This window comes from Nicotiana sylvestris, chromosome 11 (assembly GCF_000393655.2).
Source record: "Nicotiana sylvestris chromosome 11, ASM39365v2, whole genome shotgun sequence".
In the NCBI taxonomy this organism is placed as follows: domain Eukaryota; kingdom Viridiplantae; phylum Streptophyta; class Magnoliopsida; order Solanales; family Solanaceae; genus Nicotiana; species Nicotiana sylvestris.
The window spans coordinates 11,852,388-11,871,625 of NC_091067.1; positions in this window are offsets into that span (position 1 = coordinate 11,852,388).

Below are 19,238 nucleotides of genomic sequence, written 5' to 3' on the forward strand. Positions count from 1 at the left end.
AAACGAAAAGCAAAAAACGACTGTTCCGTTTTCTTCTTAAAAACGAAAAAAGAAACGAAACCTAAAAAAAGGAAGAACGGAAAAAAAACCAGTGACCACCGGACCCCCCCCCCCTTTTCACCTTCCCCACGTCCAAACGCTCCAAACACCACCACCACACGGACCCTCCTCCTCCCAGCTCCACCATCGTCACTACCCAGTCCGACGAGTAGCAGCAGCGTCGTCACCTCCACTGTCCGAACACCACCCCGTCACCTTCCCCAGCCCGCGAGCTCCAGCTCCATCTCCGCCTCGCCTGCGTCGACCAAACGACACCACCAAACGACCACAAACCCAAACCAGTCCAACCCCGTCTCCTCCCAAACTCCTCCGAACGACCACCATCGTCGTTACCATCTCCGCCATCGTCGACCACCACCAACACTCCATTAACGAACCAGTCCAGCACCGTCAGTCCGGCACCCCCACGCACCATCCCCATCGACCTACTGTCACAAACGCCCGCCTCCATTAACGCCGGCACCCCTACTATCGAAAACCACCAACTTCACGTCCAAAACCACCAACATCACCAAACGTCCGACTCCCTCACGTCAGCTTCCCGTCATTGCAGCCTCATCGCCTTGCCCAAGCGATCCCTTCCGCTTTAACTTCTCGTATCGATCTGCGGCGTCGAAAAGAATAGAACCAGCAGTCAGCCAACGCCTCGGGTCGTCGACAGTCTTGGTCCGAGTCTTCTGTTTCAATCCGTTGAGGTCGTCTCTTGTTCGTCGAGGTCCGGTACGTCGAGGTTGTTCGTCGAGGTCGATGTAGAGGGTTGGCCCGTGGCTCTATCCATTTTCTGTTTTTTTTCAGGTTAGTAAACCTCAAAGGGAAACGTTACGTTGAATGTTTGAGATGCAATATAAAATTGGTATGGAAATTTTCTGCCTATATTTCACCGTATGCATTTTAGTTCATTTTGTGTTATGTTATTATTGTTTAATTGATGTCATTTGATTTAGTTGTATTAGTAGTCCCAAGATTAGTATTGTTATTATTTACGTTCAATGTGTTATGTTATTATTGTCTTAGTTTATTTGGACAAAATTAGTATTAGTGCATGTTGTTGCTACGCCCGAAACACTCATTCGCTTAACTTCTTTTATCAAATCTTGACAAGTTACAAGATTGTAGTTGGGAAGAAGCCGTAAGGTTTATCATTGTTAAAGGCGTAAAAATGGCATCCCTTTTGAAAAATATAAAAAAAAAAATAATAATAAAAAATAATAATAAAAAATAATAATAAAGAATAAAATGAGACGAGCCTCGCCAAATAAAAGGGACAAATTACGGGGCCCTCACAAAAATATATGTATTAAATACTTAGATTCCGGGACGGGCCGTTAGCAAATTTCACGGCCCTACCCAAAAATAATAATGCGCTAGTTGCTTTAGGCGCGCCTTTAATAATGTTATCTCCCTAAACCCGGGTGCACATTTATGTGACCCAAATCCAAATCTCAACGGAGTCGAAATATGTCTCTAGTCACGGGCGCATTGATTGTGGCGTGGCCCGAGATGCATTTCCATGACGTTACAAAATTCTTTAAAAAATAAGAATGAGATGAGCCTCGCCGAATAAAAATACAAATTGCGGGGCCCTCAGTAAATACTTGTTTAAAATTACTTAGAATTCAGGAGGGCCGTTTAGCGAATTTCGCGGCCTCCGCAGAAAATAATAACGCGATAGTCTCTTTAGGCGCGTGTTTAATAATTTACTTTCTTAAGCTCGGGTGTGCATTTCATGCGACCCAAATCCAAATCCTAAAACATCAAATAAAATATGTTTCGGATTGTGGGTGCATTTCATGTGACACAGTCCAAAGATATATTTTAAGCGATGTTCACATTCTTGTAAAAACAATAATAATAAAGCGGTTAAAAGTTAAAATTTGCACATAAGTTCATACTTGTATAAAATCAGATAATCAAGCCGAATATAACAATTGAGCGACCGTGCTAGAACCACGGAACTCGGGAATGCCTAACACCTTCTCCCGGGTTAACAGAATTCCTTATCCGGATTTCTGGTACGCAGACTATAATATAGAGTCATTCTTTTCCTCGATTCGGGATTAAAATTGGTGACTTGGGACACCCTAAATCTCCCAAGTGGCGACTCTGAAATAATTAAACCAATCCCGTTTCGATTGTCCTTTAATTGGAAAAAAACTCCCCTGCGCCTCGCGGGCGCGGAAAAAGGAGGTGTGACAGCTCTGGCGACTCTGCTGGGGACTAATAACCCAGAACCACTGGTTCAGGGTTAGAAATTCGAGCTTAGATAAATTGTTATATTTGGCTTTATCTGATTTTTTACATGTTTTAAGCCTAATGTGCTAAATGTTGCTTTTACCGCTTTGATATTATGTGAACTGTATATAAATTGTGCCGAAACCCATCTTCTCTCTGAGTCTTCTAAATCATGAAGAAGGGCGTACTTCGTATGACTTCTTTTCTGTATAGTGTCAAATCCCAATTTAGAACGAGGTTCGGATAAGTTGCTAAGCCGGTGAAGCTTCTGTATTCCCGGTACGCTGCCCCCCCTCGGCTCGAGCTGTCCGCTCGGGTAAGCCAGGTCTAGAACAAACACCCAGGTTCTGAACCTAGTATAACAAAGCCACATGCCGGATCCCTAGTAGGAACGTTTATTTGCATCATGTGCATTTGACTTAGGGGACTCAACACAGGGGTTGGGTCCGTCTAGGACAAGCAACCTGAAAATAATAGACCATCTTATGGCATCCTATGTGCTACATGTTGTATTTAGTCAAGGGCGTATGGGTCATTGGGTCATTCCCAGCATAATGTTATTTTAATCAAAGCATGGGGAACATTTGTGGAATCCAAGAAGCCTTGGAATTCCCTATGTCCCCCACGCTTGCTTTTTGGGAAAACACATGGGGAACATTTGTGGAATCCAAGAAGTCTTGGAATTCCCATATGTCCCCCACGCTTCATATGTTGGGAAAAGCGCATGAGGAGCATTTGCGGAATCCAAGAAGTTTTGGAAATCGTTATGTCTCCCATGCCACATTTTTAAAAGAAATAATAAATAAAAAAAAATTTACAAATAAAACAAAGCATGAAAATTCAAAAAGATTTTGTATGTTTTCATTATTTTCCACAGATTAAAAATAAAATCGTGAAAAAGAGGAGAAAATAACAGCATAGAAGTCCGAGTAGAGTCGAAACTCTGCCGAAATTTTAAAAAAATGAAAAAATGTCTTGTTAGTTTGTTATATTAAAAGCAAAGGAAAAATAAAAAAAAATCACCATTGTTCTGTTTGTTTTTTAAAAAATATTAAAGAAAATAGTTTGTTTTGCCATTAAATGAAAAAGAGTTTGTTTTTTTTTAAAAAAAAATGTTTTATTTTGTTTGTCTATGAAAATGCCAGAAATAAAAATAAAAAGAGTTTTATTATTTGTTCCAAAAATAAGTATATATAATCCAAAAAAAAAAATCAAATCAAAAGAAAGTTCAAAATTCAAAAAAGATAAAATAGATAAATAAAAATCCGAAAATATTTTGATTCTTCTTTAGAAAATTCAGAAAAAAAACATTTTAGAAGCATTTCTTTTATTAAAGGTAAAATTCCAAAAAATATTTTCTTCTTCTTCTTTAGAATAAAAAAAAAGCAAATGAAATTCAAAAATATATCTTAGAAGTGTTTCTTTTAAAAAGAAAATCAATCAAAAATCAAAAAATATACTTCCTTTTCAAAAATAGTTTATTTGCCCGAACTACGCGGGTTTGATTCTCACCGGATGTGAGATACGTAGGCAACCCTCATCGGGTCCAACCCCACCTTTTGCTAAAATAGCTAAAAATCAAAAATTTTAATCTTGTCATAAATAAGTCGGGTGATGTCCAACCCACCTTTTGCTAAAATAGCCAAAAAACAAATAAATAAAAAATATATGTCAAATTTTAATTTTGTCATAAAGAAAGTCAGGTGACGCTGTTTTATCAAGACATAGCCGAATGTTCCCGAAAGGGACGCCGGAAGGCTGACTTTGCATAAACAGCCACTTTTGGGTCATTTTTGAGACTTGGTCCAGTTGACCCCCACAGCCTAAAAATCTTCGTCCCCGAGACGTTGAAAGGCCGTGTTTGCAATATTGACTTTTCTCATTTGAAAAACGATAAAAAAGAGTTATAAATAAGTCAGGTGATGCTGTTTTGTCATAAAAAGGGCCGAATGTTCCCGAAAGGGACGCCGGAAGGCTGACTTGGCATAAACAGCCACCTTTGGGTCATTTTGAGATATGGACCCACACAGCCTTATAAATCTTCGTCCCCGAGGCGCTGAAGGGCCGTGTTTACAACGCCAAGTCTTTTATTGTAATTTTTAAAAGAAAAAAAAATCAAAGAGTCAGCGGTCATGTGAATACCGTCTTTTGTCATAATAAGCCGAGCCAGCTTCGGCCGCGTCTTAAACCGTTCTTGCCGAAATAGCCTTAGAGTATCTTTCAGTTGTCGAAAGGTTATTTTCGTAAAAGAATGGACAAGTTTCAAAGTGTCAAAATAATCCTCCCCGGCCTCAAAATTTATATGAAATTTGGAAGGGGCCACATTTGCAAAAAATAACCGTCCGGTTGCATTTGGCAAACGGGGAAAGGAACTATCCGTTCGTTTTTGAGTTTGTAATTGTTGATTAGAGTATGCGAATTATTTTGATTTTCGGGTCCGTTTGTTGTCTCTTGTCAAAAGTCTGTTTTTGCAATCAAGTTTGTTTTAATTTGAAAATTGGAAATTCCAAAAAAAAAAAAATGTGTGCGTTTATTATTGTTTATCTTTTATTGGTCCGAACTACGCAAGGTCTGATTCACGCACGGACGTGATACGTAGGCAATCTCCATAAGATTCGACCACCACTAAAATAAAAAAAAAAATAAAAAAAAATAATAAATAAATAAAAGAGAGTGTGGAAGATTTTGAGGGGGCACAATCGTCTAACTGCTTAGGTACATTGTATCTCTGATATATGATTGTCTGTCCAATGCCCTAACACTAACGTGATGGCTTCCCTTTGATGTGTCCATATATAGAAAGTGGTTGGTTGTGGTAACTCCTCCCTGCAAAGCAAAATCAAAGGACAATGGCTCAGAACCGCAGAACCGAGTGGGTCGGTACTGATGACCGACAACAATTGATCGAACGGAACAGCGGGTTGGTAGAAGAAGTGAGAATGCTGAGACAGCATGTGGCAGACATGTATCAGGCATGGATAACGGGAAAAGCACCACCCCCTCCACCGCCAAGTCTCTTGAGCTCGGTCATTTCCCAAGCACCCAACACCATAATGGAAGATCCCCCATACTCTCCATCCCAACCCACTTATGGCAGCCTTCCCAGCTACCCGAGTAGCTCCATCACTCCTCAATGCTTCTCCGCTCCCCAACACCACTTCTTTCCCCGCCATACTTCACTTTCCAGGCACCCGGCTCCACAAAATGCCTACCCACCTACACAAGCCTACCAAAAGCCACCTGGATCAGGTTTCCGGCCCTGTCAACATGCAAGAATGAAGAGGTTGCTGAAACGAGGAAAGGCTCTCGCCCCCATCGGGGTATCTTATGCCAGTCTGTTTGAAAGGCTAAGGCATGCTGGTTCGATTGAGCCACTCCCCGCATGTACTATAAATCCGCTTGCAAGGAGCTTTGATCCGGCAGCACGATGCGCCTACCACTCCAATGTCATAGGGCACAACATTGAGAGCTGTCATAGCTGGAGAAGGGAAGTAGAGAAAATGATCCGAGAAGGGCGGGTTGCGATTAATAACAGTGACATGGAGCACTCGAACCTCCTAGAGAATTTGCCGACGGAGGTTGATGAGGTTGAAGCTGGTAATGGTCTCGGCAGTATTGGTGCAAGGCTCAGTGGCTAAAATGCCAATTTTGATAAAGTGGGAGGACGTTTTGTTCCTGGGTCAGCAAGAGAGAAGCTTGTGGTGGCTCATTTTGTTGTCATTTCTGTTGTTCGGATTATTAGGGTTATGAGTCGGATGTTGTCTTATCCAGTCTGTTTTTAGGATTTTGTTCTGGATTGTTTTGTTTGTTTTGTTATTAAAACCATTTCGCCGGTAGTCTAATACAAAGTCCGGTCTTTTATTATTTCCAGTCACCTTTTGTTTAGTCCTTTTTACCATTTTTGTTCAATACCGATTCTAGGGACATGACATGCGCACCCAGTTTGGGCCTAATCTTAAAAGTTAATCATAAAACCCTGGAAAGGTGATTCAGACCATTTAAAGGAAATAAGGACGGTTGAGATTATTCAGAGCTCGAGTCATGTGGAACTGGGGCAAGTTGAACACAAAGAAAACCGTTAAAAAAATTCGCCTAAATTGGCATGAGGGTCGTTCATAATAATGAGAATGAGAGTGTCGCCAACAGTGCTTTAGAAGTGACAAATGAACAAACAGATGTTGAGTATAATTGTCAAGTCCAGCACCCTCAAAAGAGACTACAAATTTAAATTGTGTTGTTTGCACTTGGCATGTTTTGAAGACTGGAATGACGAAGGCATTTTGTTCTGCTACCCAAACACTTTATCCTTCGTTACCCCTTTTTGAGCCTTATTTATTTTCTTTCATACCCCTCGTTCGGAATCAGTAGCAACGAAGAAAAAAAAGAGAAGGAAAGAAAACAACAAAACGAAAAGAGAAAAAAGAAAAGAAAAGAAAATTGATAACAAAGAAAAAAAAGAGGAAAATTAAATGAAAAAGAGGAATTGGGAACTACGTTTGACCTGATTCCTCAAAGAGGATACGTAGGCGCTTCACGGCTCGGTCATAGTTTTGAAAAATGGAAAAAATCATCAATTAAAATATCCCCAAGCAAGAAACTGGGGCAAAAGTTGTGTTTGTTGTAAATAAATCTAATTCCGAAGGTTGTAATTAATAACCCAAAATTAATGCATTTTTGAGCCTTTTATACCCTTTCTTTCTAGCCCTATCCAAAACCCACATTACGGTCCAAGAAAGACCTTCTGATCAGTCTTCAAAAGATGCCAAGTCAGACAAATGTAGTCTTACCGGCGAACATAACATTCTGTTCCACAGCAGAAAGGACTCTAATCTCCAACAGAAAGAGTCATACCAGCAACACTCCAAATCCCCAGCTAGAGAGAGATATAAAACGAGAGAGTCTTATTGGTGAAAACCTTCACAGGCACCATAAGGCGATGAAAGCTGAGAGGAAAACCCAAAAATGAGAGAGACTTGATAGTGAAAACCCTTCGGGCACTACAAGTCGAATAAGATTGAGAATCAGAGGGGGAATCACCAATTGAAGATCTTGAAAGATGATTGACGGTAAAGGATAGGCCCCATATGCATGTCATGGCCATTAGAGTCGGTATCTGCATTTGATAGGGTTTTTATTTATAGTTTCTTTTGTTAAAGAGTCATGTTTTTTCCTTTGTCTTTTTATCCTGTTCCCTTTTTATCTTTTTCCTTTCATGGAAAAATCCCCAATAGAGTCTGTCTGGTCAGAACAAGGATGAAATGACTTCGAATAGGCCATCAGCTTTCCAAAATGAGATCTGACTAGTACATCCAAGTGGTATAGTCAGCGAGGAACAAGCGCGAGGCCAGTGTCAAAATATATATCCCCAGCAAAAGGCCCATGAACAGAGCAAGGAGAGCAGTGAGCACGATTTGGCAAAATCCATACTAGACTAAGAGGTCGGGGAAATGCCAGTTTCCAAGCTATGCCACAAAAGAAGAGGGATATCCCCCAGGAGAAAGGGATTATCCCCAGCACATAATATCATCCCCCAACAAGTTGTGCAACGCAAAGCAAGGAAGGGAAAAGGAAAATTCATCCCGTTGGGAGTATCACAACCAACCACCATGTTTTAAACTAACAAATTTTGTTTGATTTGAAACAGGTTAAGGAAATGGCATTGATGCAGAAACGCATGCCACAAGGGATATTATCAAACTGGGGCAGAAAATTTTCCTTTCATTCAGAAAATTTTCTGGAAGTCAGGTACCCTCAGCTGATAACATTTTACCCCCAACAGGTAAGTAAATCAAGGGAGGTAGTCTTCGAAGGAAGAAGCTATGTAAAAACAAAAAAAGAAAAAAAAATAAAAAAAAAAAAGAATTAAAAAAAAAAAGAATAATAATAAAAAATGGGGAAGGTAGAAAAGGAAAATTCATCCCAATCCCCAGCAAGTATTCGAGGTAAGACATTTTCAAGTCTTAAAGATATTTTGGGTTCATCCGCCCTCAAATAGGATCTGTTGGGTTCATCCGCCCTCAAATAGGATCTGTTGGGTTAATCCACCCTCAAATAGGATCTGTCGGGTTCATCCGCCCTCAAATAGGATCTGTCGGGTTCATCCGCCCTCAAATAGGATATGTTGGGTTAATCCGCCCTCAAATAGGATATGTTGGGTTCATCCTCCCTCAAATAGGATCTGTCGGGTTCATCCGCCCTCAAATAGGATCTGTCGGGTTCATCCGCCCTCAAATAGGATCTGTTGGGTTAATCCGCCCTCAAATAGGATATGTTGGGTTCATCCGCCCTCAAATAGGATCTGTTGGGTTCATCCGCCCTCAAATAGGATATGTCGGGTTCATCCGCCCTCAAATAGGATCTGTTGGGTTAATCCGCCCTCAAATAGGATCTGTCGGGTTAATCCGCCCTCAAATAGGATATGTCGGGTTCATCCGCCCTCAAATAGGATCTTTCGGGTTCATCCGCCCTCAAATAGGATCTGTTGGGTTAATCCGCCCTCAAATAGGATATGTTGGGTTCATCCGCCCTCAAATAGGATCTGTTGGGTTCATCCGCCCTCAAATAGGATATGTCGGGTTCATCCGCCCTCAAATAGGATATGTCGGGTTAATCCGCCCTCAAATAGGATCTGTCGGGTTCATCCGCCCTCAAATAGGATCTGTTGGGTTAATCCGCCCTCAAATAGGATCTGTCGGGTTAATCCGCCCTCAAATAGGATCTGTCGGGTTCATCCGCCCTCAAATAGGATCTGTTGGGTTAATCCGCCCTCAAATAGGATCTGTCGGGTTAATCCGCCCTCAAATAGGATCTGTCGGGTTCATCCGCCCTCAAATAGGATCTGTCGGGTTCATCCGCCCTCAAATAGGATCTGTCGGGTTCATCCGCCCTCAAATAGGATCTGTCGGGTTCATCCGCCCTCAAATAGGATATGTTGGGTTCATCCGCCCTCAAATAGGATCTGTTGGGTTAATCCGCCCTCAAATAGGATCTGTTGGGTTAATCCGCCCTCAAATAGGATCTGTCGGGTTCATCCGCCCTCAAATAGGATATGTCGGGTTCATCCGCCCTCAAATAGGATCTGTCGGGTTCATCCGCCCTCAAATAGGATCTGTCGGGTTCATCCGCCCTCAAATAGGATCTGTTGGGTTCATCCGCCCTCAAATAGGATCTGTCGGGTTCATCCGCCCTCAAATAGGATCTGTTGGGTTCATCCGCCCTCAAATAGGATCTGTTGGGTTAATCCGCCCTCAAGTAGGATCTGTCGGGTTCATCCGCCCTCAAATAGGATCTGTTGGGTTCATCCGCCCTCAAATAGGATATGTCGGGTTCATCCGCCCTCAAATAGGATCTGTTGGGTTCATCCGCCCTCAAATAGGATATGTCGGGTTCATCCGCCCTCAAATAGGATCTGTCGGGTTCATCCGCCCTCAAATAGGATCTGTCGGGTTCATCCGCCCTCAAATAGGATCTGTTGGGTTCATCCGCCCTCAAATAGGATCTGTCGGGTTCATCCGCCCTCAAATAGGATCTGTTGGGTTAATCCGCCCTCAAATAGGATCTGTCGGGTTCATCTGCCCTCAAATAGGATATGTTGGGTTAATCCGCCCTCAAATAGGATATGTTGGGTTAATCCGCCCTCAAATAGGATCTGTCGGGTTCATCCGCCCTCAAATAGGATCTGTCGGGTTCATCCGCCCTCAAATAGGATCTGTTGGGTTCATCCGCCCTCAAATAGGATATGTTGGTTTCAGTCTTTACTTTTAAGTGTTGAAATTGGGAGCCCGCCCAGATAACAGAGGCATAAATTCAGTCTTTTTATTTTTAAGTGTTGAAATTGGGAGCCCGCCCAGATAATAGAGGCATACATTCAGTCTTTTATTTTAAGTGTTGAAATTGGGAGCCCGCCCAGATAACAGAGGCATACATTCAGTCTTTTTTATTTCAAGTGTTGAAATTGGGAGCCCGCCCAGATAATAGAGGCATACATTCCACGTCTTACCCATAGGAGATGCATTTCCTCCTAAGTTTAGTTTTACCCATAGGAGATGCATTTCCTCCTAGGTTTGTTTCAGTTTCACCCATAGGAGATGCATTTCCTCCTAAGTTCAGTTTCACCATAGGAGACGCACTTCCTAAAGCAAGTTTCACCAATAGGAGACGCACTTCCTAAGTCAGTTTCACCATAGGAGACGCACTTCCTAAAGCAAGTTTCACCAATAGGAGACGCACTTCCTAAAGTTTAGTTTCACCCAGTAGGAGACGCACTTCCTAAGAACAGTTATCCCCAATAGGAGACGCACTTCCTAAGTTTATTGTACCCACAGGAGACGCACTTCCTCAAAGTTAAGTTTACCCATAGGAGATGCATTTCCTCCTAAGTTGTTTTTGAAGAAAAAAAATAAAAATAAAAAATAAAAAGAATGACCTAGTCTGATGAACTTTCTCCTAGGATCAAAATCTTAGTCCGATGAATTTTTCTCCTAAGATAGAGACCTAGTCTGATGAACTTTCTCCTAGGATCAAAATCTTAGTCCGATGAATTTTTCTCCTAAGATAGAGACCTAGTCTGACGAACCTTCTCCTAGGATCAAAATCTTAGTCTGATGAATCTTTCTCCTAAGATAACCAAAAAAAAAAAAAAAAAAAACAAAATGACCTAGTCTGATGAACCTTCTCCTAGGATCAAAATCTTAGTCCGATGAATTTTTCTCCTGAGATAGAGACCTAGTCTGACGAACCTTCTCCTAGGATCAAAATCTTAGTCTGATGAATCTTTCTCCTAAGATAACCAAAAAAAAAAAAAAATGACCTAGTCCGATGAACCTTCTCCTAGGATCAAAATCTTAGTCCGATGAATTTTTCTCCTAAGATAGAGACCTAGTCTGACGAACCTTCTCCTAGGATCAAAATCTTAGTCTGATGAATCTTTCTCCTAAGATAACCAAAAAAAAAACAAAAAATGACCTAGTCTGATGAACCTTCTCCTAGGATCAAAATCTTAGTCCGATGAATCTTTCTCCTAAGATGCTAAAAAAGCAACATTTTGAAAAAAAAGAGTCATTTTCCTGAATCCAGGCACCCACCTGTATAACGAGTGGAATACATTTCAGTCTTTTTCATTACAAGTGTTAAAGTTGGGAGCCCGCCCATAGAACGGAGGAATACATTTCAGTCCTTACATTTCAAGCATTGAAGTTAGGCGCCCACCTGCATAACAAGGGAATACATCCTAATCTAGTGTTTAGTCACTCTCAGCACTGCACCAGTAGTATCAGTGGGCTACGATTTTGCTAACGACTCACAAACCTTCCCAGTGCAAACTGGGTTAGGAAATTTTGTTTGTTTTGTTTGTTTTGATTGTCAGGGGCCTGCCTGTAGAGCAGAAGATTGTTATATGTCAAAGATTGAAGAAGTTAGGGGTCCGCCTGTAGAACAGCGGGATCGTTCAAAGTCAAGCCGTAACCCATTGGAAGGCAGAAGGCTACAACAAAAATCCCCAGCACTCAATCCAAGATAGAAGCAACAAGAAGCTCGCCCCAAGAATGCGAGTCAACAGTCTGAGAGGGTCAACAAAAGCTAGTCACAAAAACAAAAAACAAAAAAAAAAATGAATGAATCCGAAGCACAGAAGTGGAGAACGGATGTGATCTGCTCAAGAACTAGCGCCTACAACTAGCAAGTATCAAGGTTCAAATCCAAAGTCTGTATGAAGCACCATTCAAGACTCAAGACCAAGTTTCAGAAGACTTAAGAGATAGGAATCCTTGTAACTAGTAGCTGATAGGCTTAGTTAGTCTTTTTCAGTTTTCATTTTTGTTGTAATGACAGGACCGCGGACCGGAACCTCAACGGAACGACACCTCGATCGGCTCTTCACCTCGGTACACTTCACTATCTCTCTCATACCCCGAACTACACGTGGCCTGATTCCTGTATAACCAAGGATATGTAGGCAGCTCAGATACCAGGGCTCGGTCACATTCCCTCCCTTTCCTTAAGTGTAGTCCGTCCGAGTAATGGTCGGGTCAAAAACACGTCTAGTCGTTCTTTGTCGGAAAACTCTTCGTGTTTCCAGTCAAAGAGGGCAGCTGTAAGCACGTGATTTTTGACCCTCCCCGGGAATTTTTACGTTCTTAAGCTTAAATATCTAATTTAGGACTAGTATAGCTATTTTAACTATTTTACTTTATTTCGTTGCAAAAAGAAAAATTTCAAAAAATATATATATAAATTTTAGTTTATGTATCTCTCATAAATTTGAAAAATACAAAAATTGCACTTTATTTTGGTACTTTATATAAATTCGAAAATTAACAAAAAATATATATATAATTCTATTAATGTTTTGAAGTCATTTTAATACAAAAAATATTATTTCATATTTTTGTCTTTATTAAAAAAAACGAAAATTACAAAAAATAGTTTTATTAATATGTTATAGTTATTTTAACTTTGAAAAATACAAAAAATATTACTTCATATTTTATCTTAATATTTACGAAAATTACAAAAAATGGTTTTATTAATATTTTATAGTCGTTTTAACTTTGAAAAAATACAAAAATAGTACTTCATATTTTATCTTAATATTTACGAAAATTACAAAAATAGTTTTATTAATATTTTGTAGCTATTTTAAAACCTTAAAAATATTTAAAAAAAGGATATAGTTTTGTTAAATACTAGTCTTATTTTCGGTAGTTATTTTGCTTACATAGGACTAGTTAAACAACGTATTCCTATTTCTCGGGTCCGGGCAAAAGAATAATATTCGGGTTCAAACTACCCGGTTTTAGGCCTAATTTTCGGACCTAGCCCATAATAACCGTGTCCGGGACACATGGGGAACCCCACCACGCGTGGGGGACATAAACCTTGAACCCCACCACGCGTGGGGGACATAAACCTTGAACCCCACCACGCGTGGGGCTCATTTTTCTTGACAAGCCCATGCTAAATACACGGACAAACACAAAAAGAAGGGGGGAAGAAAACAAAAAACGGAGAGGAATTTTTGGGAAAATTTTCGAAAGAATACTACTGTTCACTCATCTTCTTCCTAAAGGAGGAAGAAGAACTAAACCCTAGAAAAGAAAAAAAAAAAAAAACAGAAAAAAAACCTACGAAGCCCAGCCCCCGGACCACCCTCCTCCTCCCAAACACCACCCCGTCGCTGCCCGTCGACCACTGCCCAAGCAGGCCCGTTGTCAACCTCCATTGCCGCCCGCTGCAAGCTCCCGTTCGTCACTGCCCCATCACACGTCCAAACACCACCACCCTACTAATCAAACCACCATAACCTGCTGCCCAGTTCCGGCAACCACGACCACCCCTCCAGTCCGTCGACCTCCATAACCGCTGCCCAGTTCCGTCAACCACGACCACCCCTCCAGTCCGTCGACCTCCATAACCGCTGCCCAGGTCCGTCGACCACGACCACTCCTCCATTGCTGCTGCTTCACGTTCTTCTTCATCCATACTACCCAAACCAGTCGCGAACCACCCCCAGCGCACCAGCCTCGTCGTCGTTGCCCTTCGACTGCCGTTACCCGGAAAAAAAAATAGTAGTTTCATCGCCTCCCTTCGAGCAGCAGTTGTGGCTGCGTTTGCTGCGTCGCATCACCCAAACAACCCACAGTCCGTCAAGGTCGTCGAAAGAGAGAAGATGAGTGTCGAGGTCATTGACAATCTTGGTTCGAGTCGTCGGTTCCGTTGAGGTCGTCGTTGTTCGTCGAGTCCGTCCGTTGAAGTCGATGTAGAGGTTTGGTCCCTGGTTCTATCCGTCTCTGTTTGTTCAGGTTAGTAAACTTCAAGCATTAGACAAGGAAATGTTACGGAATGTTCAAAAAAAAATGCAATATAGAATAAAAAAAAAAAAAAAAAAAAAAAAAACGAAAAGCAAAAAACGACTGTTCCGTTTTCTTCTTAAAAACGAAAAAAGAAACGAAACCTAAAAAAAGGAAGAACGGAAAAAAAACCAGTGACCACCGGACCCCCCCCCCCCCTTTTCACCTTCCCCACGTCCAAACGCTCCAAACACCACCACCACACGGACCCTCCTCCTCCCAGCTCCACCATCGTCACTACCCAGTCCGACGAGTAGCAGCAGCGTCGTCACCTCCACTGTCCGAACACCACCCCGTCACCTTCCCCAGCCCGCGAGCTCCAGCTCCATCTCCGCCTCGCCTGCGTCGACCAAACGACACCACCAAACGACCACAAACTCAAACCAGTCCAACCCCGTCTCCTCCCAAACTCCTCCGAACGACCACCATCGTCGTTACCATCTCCGCCATCGTCGACCACCACCAACACTCCATTAACGAACCAGTCCAGCACCGTCAGTCCGGCACCCCCACGCACCATCCCCATCGACCTACTGTCACAAACGCCCGCCTCCATTAACGCCGGCACCCCTACTATCGAAAACCACCAACTTCACGTCCAAAACCACCAACATCACCAAACGTCCGACTCCCTCACGTCAGCTTCCCGTCATTGCAGCCTCATCGCCTTGCCCAAGCGATCCCTTCCGCTTTAACTTCTCGTATCGATCTGCGGCGTCGAAAAGAATAGAACCAGCAGTCAGCCAACGCCTCGGGTCGTCGACAGTCTTGGTCCGAGTCTTCTGTTTCAATCCGTTGAGGTCGTCTCTTGTTCGTCGAGGTCCGGTACGTCGAGGTTGTTCGTCGAGGTCGATGTAGAGGGTTGGCCCGTGGCTCTATCCATTTTCTGTTTTTTTTCAGGTTAGTAAACCTCAAAGGGAAACGTTACGTTGAATGTTTGAGATGCAATATAAAATTGGTATGGAAATTTTCTGCCTATATTTCACCGTATGCATTTTAGTTCATTTTGTGTTATGTTATTATTGTTTAATTGATGTCATTTGATTTAGTTGTATTAGTAGTCCCAAGATTAGTATTGTTATTATTTACGTTCAATGTGTTATGTTATTATTGTCTTAGTTTATTTGGACAAAATTAGTATTAGTGCATGTTGTTGCTACGCCCGAAACACTCATTCGCTTAACTTCTTTTATCAAATCTTGACAAGTTACAAGATTGTAGTTGGGAAGAAGCCGTAAGGTTTATCATTGTTAAAGGCGTAAAAATGGCATCCCTTTTGAAAAATATAAAAAAAAATAATAATAAAAAATAATAATAAAAAATAATAATAAAGAATAAAATGAGACGAGCCTCGCCAAATAAAAGGGACAAATTACGGGGCCCTCACAAAAATATATGTATTAAATACTTAGATTCCGGGACGGGCCGTTAGCAAATTTCACGGCCCTACCCAAAAATAATAATGCGCTAGTTGCTTTAGGCGCGCCTTTAATAATGTTATCTCCCTAAACCCGGGTGCACATTTATGTGACCCAAATCCAAATCTCAACGGAGTCGAAATATGTCTCTAGTCACGGGCGCATTGATTGTGGCGTGGCCCGAGATGCATTTCCATGACGTTACAAAATTCTTTAAAAAATAAGAATGAGATGAGCCTCGCCGAATAAAAATACAAATTGCGGGGCCCTCAGTAAATACTTGTTTAAAATTACTTAGAATTCAGGAGGGCCGTTTAGCGAATTTCGCGGCCTCCGCAGAAAATAATAACGCGATAGTCTCTTTAGGCGCGTGTTTAATAATTTACTTTCTTAAGCTCGGGTGTGCATTTCATGCGACCCAAATCCAAATCCTAAAACATCAAATAAAATATGTTTCGGATTGTGGGTGCATTTCATGTGACACAGTCCAAAGATATATTTTAAGCGATGTTCACATTCTTGTAAAAACAATAATAATAAAGCGGTTAAAAGTTAAAATTTGCACATAAGTTCATACTTGTATAAAATCAGATAATCAAGCCGAATATAACAATTGAGCGACCGTGCTAGAACCACGGAACTCGGGAATGCCTAACACCTTCTCCCGGGTTAACAGAATTCCTTATCCGGATTTCTGGTACGCAGACTATAATATAGAGTCATTCTTTTCCTCGATTCGGGATTAAAATTGGTGACTTGGGACACCCTAAATCTCCCAAGTGGCGACTCTGAAATAATTAAACCAATCCCGTTTCGATTGTCCTTTAATTGGAAAAAAACTCCCCTGCGCCCCGCGGGCGCGGAAAAAGGAGGTGTGACAGGAGTTATCTTCAGCAGTGTTATCCCCAGTGGATCATCGAGATGTAGAAGCATCTTTGACAGATTTTCGACCAAATTTCAAAGGGGTCGGACAACCCATAATGGGGAAGGAAGAAAGGGAAAATTCATTCCCAGCAAAATAATCCCCAGCAAGTTTTCGAGGTAAGACATTTTCAAGTTTTTTTCTTTGGGTTCATCCGCCCTCGAACAGGATATTTTGGGTTCATCCGCCCTCGAATAGGATATGTTGGGTTCATCCGCCCTCGAATAGGATATTTTGGGTTCATCCTCCCTCGAATAGGATATTTTGGGTTCATCCGCCCTCGAATAGGATATTTCGGGTTCATCCGCCCTCGAATAGGATATTTCGGGTTCATCCGCCCTCGAATAGGATATTTCGGGTTCATCCGCCCTCGAATAGGATATTTTGGGTTCATCTGCCCTCGAATAGGATATTTTGGGTTCATCCGCCCTCGAATAGGATATTTTGGGTTCATCCGCCCTCGAATAGGATATTTTGGGTTCATCCGCCCTCGAATAGGATATTTTGGGTTCATCCGCCCTCGAATAGGATTCTATTTTTAAAGTTGTTGTCTATACCAGGCGTCCACCTGTATAACAAGGGAATACATTCCACGCCTTTACCAATAGGAGACGCACTTCCTAGGTCTAGTTTTGCCAATAGGAGACGCACTTCCTAAGTTTTACCCATAGGAGACGCATTTCCTAAGTTTATTTTACCCATAGGAGACGCACTTCCTAAGTTACTTTTACCCCAGAGGAGACGCACTTCCTGAATTAAGATTTCACGCATAGGAGACGCACTTCCTAAGTTAAAGATTTCATTAATAGGAGACGCACTTCCTAAGTTTAGTTTTACCGATAGGAGAAGCACTTCCTAAGTTCATTTTACCCATAGGAGACGCACTTCCTAAGTTATTTTACCCATAGGAGATGCATTTCCTCCTAAGTTTAGTTTTACCCATTGGAGACGCATTTCCTCCTAAGTTTATTTTACCCATAGGAGAGGCATTTCCTCCTAAGATTAGTTTTACCCATAGGAGAGGCATTTCCTCCTAAGTTGTTGTTGAAATCAGGAGCCCGCCTGAAGAGAGGAAAGACGTTTATTTTAAAAGTTGTTTGTTGAAATCAGGAGCCCGCCTGAAGAGAGGAATGACGTTTATTTTAAAAGTTGTAGATAAAATCAGGAGCCCGCCTGAAGAGAGGAGAGGCATTTTATTTTTAAAAGTTGTTGAAATCTCGCCAACCTAAAGAAAGGAATGACATTTTATTTTTAAAGTTGTTTGTTGAAATCAGGAGCCCGCCTGAAGAGAGGAATGGCATTTATTTTAAAGGTTGTTGAAATTAGGAGCCCGCCTGAAGAGAGGAAAGGCGTTTATTTTAAAAGTTGTTTGTTGAAATCAGGAGCCCGCCTGAAGAGAGGAATGACGTTTATTTTAAAAGTTGTAGATGAAATCAGGAGCCCGCCTGAAGAGAGGAGAGGCGTTTTATTTTTAAAAGTTGTTGAAATCTCGCCAACCTAAAGAAAGGAATGACATTTTATTTTCAAAGTTGTTTGTTGAAATCAGGAGCCCGCCTGAAGAGAGGAATGTCGTTTATTTTAATCAGGAGTTGTTGAAATCAGGAGCCCGCCTGAAGAGAGGAATGACGTTTATTTTAATCAGGAGTTGTTGAAATCAGGAGCCCGCCTGAAGAGAGGAGAGGCGTTTTATTTTAAAAGTTGTTGAAATCTCGCCAACCTAAAGAAAGGAATGGCATTTTATTTTCAAAGTTATTTGTTGAAATCAGGAGCCCGCCTGAAGAGAGGAATGACATTTATTTTAAAGGTTGTTGAAATCAGGAGCCCGCCTGAAGAGAGGAATGACGTTTATTTTAAAAGTTGTTTGTTGAAATTAGGAGCCCGCCTGAAGAGAGGAATGGCGTTTATTTTAAAAATTGTAGATGAAATCATGAGCCCGCCTGAAGAGAGGAGAGGCGTTTTATTTTTAAAAGTTGTTGAAATCTCGCCAACCTAAAGAAAGGAATGGCATTTTATTTTCAAAGTTGTTTGTTGAAATCAGGAGCCCGCCTGAAGAGAGGAATGGCGTTTATTTTAATCAGTTGTAGATGAAATCATGAGCCCGCCTGAAGAGAGGAGAGGCGTTTTATTTTTAAAAGTTGTTGAAATCTCGCCAACCTAAAGAAAGGAATGGCATTTTATATTCAAAGTTGTTTGGTGAAATCAGGAGCCCGCCTGAAGAGAGGAATGGCGTTTATTTTAAAAGTTGTTGGTGAAATCAGGAGCCCGCCTGAAGAGAGGAATGGCGTTTATTTTAAAAGTTGTTGTTGAAATCAGGAGCCCGCCTGAAGAGAGGAAAGGCGTTTTATTTTTAAAAGTTGTTGAAATCTCGCCAACCTAAAGAAAGGAATGACATTTTATTTTAAAAGTTGTTTATTTAAAGTCAGGCGCCCACCTACATAACGAGAGAAATACTTTTCAGTCTTTAAATTTCATGTCAGGCACCCACCTACATAACGAGAGGAATACATTTCAGTCTTTAAATTTCATGTCAGGCGCCTACCTACATAACGAGAGGAATACTTTTCAGTCTTTAAATTTCATGTCAGGCGCCCACCTACATAACGAGAGGAATACTTTTCAGTGTTTAAATTTCATGTCAGGCGCCCACCTACATAACAAGAGGAATACATTTCAGTCTTTACATTTCATGTCAGGCGCCCACCTACATAACTAGATGAATACATTTCAGTCTTTAAATTTCATGTCAGGCGCCCACCTACA